Source organism: Ipomoea triloba, chromosome 13, assembly GCF_003576645.1.
Source record: "Ipomoea triloba cultivar NCNSP0323 chromosome 13, ASM357664v1".
In the NCBI taxonomy this organism is placed as follows: domain Eukaryota; kingdom Viridiplantae; phylum Streptophyta; class Magnoliopsida; order Solanales; family Convolvulaceae; genus Ipomoea; species Ipomoea triloba.
The window spans coordinates 22,028,826-22,033,118 of record NC_044928.1 but is presented as its reverse complement, the minus strand read 5'-3'; positions in this window follow the sequence as shown (position 1 = coordinate 22,033,118).

Genomic DNA, 4,293 nt, shown 5'->3' with positions numbered 1-4,293 from the left:
GGGGGGGGGGGGGGGGGGGGGGGGGGGGGGGGGGGGGGGGGGGGGGGGGGGGGGGGGGGGGGGGGGGGGGGGGGGGGGGGGGGGGGGGGGGGGGGGGGGGGGGGGGGGGGGGGGGGGGGGGGGGGGGGGGGGGGGGGGGAAAGAGAATAGTTAAAATTTATGTAGGTACTGTTGAATCCCTAATTTAATTTAAACCACAAGTAAGGTTTAAAATTGAAAGTATTTGGGCTATATTCAAAACCCTACAACGTTGGTTATTTATAATAACCGACGTTGTAGGTATAAATATTATAAATCGGCGCGATACGACGTCGGCTAGGAGTGGTAGCCGACGTTGTATCGTGCCCGGGATTAATGATACGACGTCGGCTAGGAGCGGTAGCCGACGTCGTATGCGCCGGGCCTAATACTAATGGGATACGACGTCGGCTAACTAACCTAGCCGACGTCGTATCGCACAGTAGTCTAATCTACAACCTTTAACGTCAGTTATTAGTAAATAACCGACGTTAAAGGGTTTTTATTTATTTTTAATTAATTAATGAACCTTTAACGTCGGGTAATTATTTAGCCGACGTTGTATGTGATTTCTGTAGTAGTGACCTGGTTCTGAACAAGTGTTGTGTGGAAGGAATGTTGCATGATATTTGTAACTGAAATGTTCATTATAATATATTATAAAATATATTCATTGTTAACTAGGTAGTCATGACATACTGCTAGGTGTCACTCATGACTTACGAGTTATTTAATAATGAGTTATTAAATATTACTCGTTGCTAGTTTGACTATGAACCTAGAAAGTCACACCTTAATGGTTCGTGGTAATGCTGAGAACTTTAAAAGAAATCGATAAAGAGTTATCGATATTGAATTAATACATTAATAATTTATTAATGGATTAATTCAATATTGAGTAGTTTTGGGCTTTTAAAGGCTAGCACCTTTGGGCCCAAACCAGGCTATATATATAGCATTGCCCTATTTCTTAAGAGAGAGAGAAGACATACAGAGATAAAGTCTGAAAAGAGTTTCACGTAGAAATCTCTGGGACTTCTCGCGTGCCCGACCGGTGGACAGACTAGAGGCCGGACGATTGGACGGTTTTGATTCTGCCAAAGCACGCTTCAGGGTAAACTTTTCTAACTCTCTCGTTTACATAGAATCATTGAAAAAGTGATTTGATGCTTCCGCTGCGCGTATGAATTTTTCTAACAGTGGTATCAAAGCCAGGCTTTTTCTAATGATTTTATGTTTAGATTAATTTGTGGCTTTGGATTTTTTATCTAAAAATCTTGGGTTAATTTAATAGTTATAATAATTTGATTATTATTTGTTTTTATAATATATATATATTTGATATATATTTAATTAAAACAAAGAAAAACAAAAGAAAACAAAATGATTTTTCCTCTTTGCGTAAAAGAGTTACGTCTGCGTATTTCCGATTCACATTGCTTGCGAATTCTCCACTTTTGGGCTTGTGTTTTCCGGTGACTCCAGCAACGGCGGCTTGGCCTCGCGACTTGCTCCTGGAGAAGACGATGAAGAGTTCATCGCCGGATACTCCAGCAACGTTGCGGCGGCGATGTGGCAGTTGGCTGTTCCGGGAGAGGCGACCGGAGGCTGGTTGTTCATGGCGATGAAAGCACCGGCGGTCCAGGTGACGCCGCCGTTCATGCCTGCGTTGGCTGTCGACCAATTGATAGTCCGCCGATGGCAGTTCGGTCGGAGGAGAACGGGTGGCGTCGTGGTGGTGCAGAGAGCGCCGTCGCGGGAGACTCTGTCGTCCGTTCTTGGCGTGATGGTCAGATGGCGTTGACGTGCGGCTGCTTGCGGCCGGAGAACTTGGGCAGTGATCGGCAATTAGGCGGAGGTTTACGCATGTAATTAGGGAAAGTTTTGGCAAATCATAAAATTACCATTTAATTATTTGATAATTATGGTATTATTTGATTTGTTATTTTAATAATATTATGGTAATATTATATTATTAATATATAAAATACGATAATTAGAATTATATTACCAAATTAAATATTAGATATTTTTGGGTGATATTAATTGTTATCATATTTGAAAATATTCTATATTGATAATTGGGAAATTAATCACTACTAATTAAAATATGAGATATTTTTGGTAGTATTAATAATTATCATAATGATTATTTTCTATATTTGAAAAATTAATAATATTTTGGAAGATTAGAGGATAATATATTATTGTTACCATTTAAAATGTGATTTTTATGGTAGTAATAATTATATTATTATAATCTTGAAATATTTATTTTTCTCCTTAAATAGTGTTTTTATGTGATAATTGAATGCTATTTAAGTAAGGTTCCATGATTATAATATTTTAGATTAAAGTGTTTAATTTAAAATAAGATTATAATTGTAATTGATTGATTTCATGCAAATTTGATATTGGTATGGAATTAATTAATTAATGGAGAGTTTTGTTTTGTTATATGGAAATTTGTTTCCATATAAAGTTTATTTTAAATTGACCCAAGTTTTTATGGTATAATTGGATTATATCTTTTAAAGCCACAAATTAATGCATTATTTATTTTATGCTATGTATGGATTGCTTAGCATGTCGGTTTGGTCATGGACTTAGGACCCGTTGAATGAATGTGATTTATTTTGGGTTTTGCACCGTTTTTGGTGATTAATTAAAATTGGGGACTGCGTGCCTCTTATCTATTATTGTAATGTAAATCCCTTCCCGAAATATGTACCCCTTTTATGGTAGATAGGAAATGTATGTATGAAGAATCGAAGACTTCAAGAGTTGAAGGCTTGTATATGTATGATGGAAGTTTACATGTAATAGATAGGATTTTAATTTTTCACTATTCACTGTGCACGGTCAAAATTAGCTGGCTCAATTTTGACCATTTAGAAGTCCATGACCGATATCGAGTTTACTTTTCATGCACTTTATATATGTGATATATGTGAAAATGTTGCATGAGTAAAGTGAAACATAATATTCTTAAACTCTTCCCTTTATTAAATATTAAGTTGTAACGGTTAGGTCTCAAGAGTTGAGATTACCTAATCGTGGCTCTCTACCATCGTAAGAAATCAAATATTTTTCTTAGCACGGTGTGGCTATGCCAACATAGGGGCAACGTGTTATTTTAAAATATTTTGTTTTTCTTATTTTAAACATGTGATGTGGTAGCACTTAGAAACTTTGCTTTTCAAGAAACCACTAAAGGTGAGAAAAGTCAAGGTTCAACTCTACTTGTTATCAGGATGGTGGGTTTGACTTAACTGAGTCCATTGGGCTAAGATGCCCCTTAAGGTGAGGTTCAATGGGCCATGGAGCTCAAGTTTAATAAAATCGAATCATGCATGAGATGTATTGGCAAGAGTTGGCCACTTACAAATTTTTCAAATTCCAAGATGCCCCTTAAGGTGAGGAATGAGATAAATTTGTAAGACCTCGATTACCCATTAGAAATCTTCCAACGGGATTTCCGTTTCTTGCTTGGGAAGTGCAGGATTCGAAAAATTTAGTGGGAGGTACTATTTGATTATATAATCGAAAATCAAATAGTTTAATAAAAAATCGTGTCTAATAATTAATGTTATTTTCTGCAGTTATTTTGAAATGGCTTTAAATCCTTTGTCAAAAATACTCGAAGAAAACAAACTTACTGGACCAAATTTCACTGATTGGCTCCGAAATTTGAGAATTGTTCTCAATTTGGAGAAGATCGGTTATGTTTTGGACCAAGATCCTCCATTGATTGGTATCATACTAGATGATGCTGATGTTGATCAGCTTGATGTTCATAATGCTGAGGTTGCAGCGTTTGATAAGTGGAAGGATGATGATCTGAGGGCTAAGAGTTATGTCCTTGCCTCTATGACCAATGAGTTACAACGTCAGCATGAAAAGATGCCTGACGCAAAATCTATGGTCAATCACCTGCAAGAGTTGTACGGTGAGCATAGTAGGATTGCACGTTATGAGGTTACTAAGGCCTTATTTCGAGCAAAACTACAAGGAGGAAATGTAGGAGATCATGTTATTAATATGATTGGCTTATTGGAGAGATTGGAAAAATTAAATATCTTCCTTGACTCTGAGCTTGAAGTAGACTTAATTCTACAGTCTCTTCTAGATTCTTTTGGGCCTTTCATAATGAATTTCCACATGAACAAGCTTCATTGTTCCAAATCTGATCTGCACAATATGTTGTGCACTGCTCATGCTACAATGAAGGGTATGAACACTGATACTGTTCTTTTGGCCTCTTCCAAGTCAAAG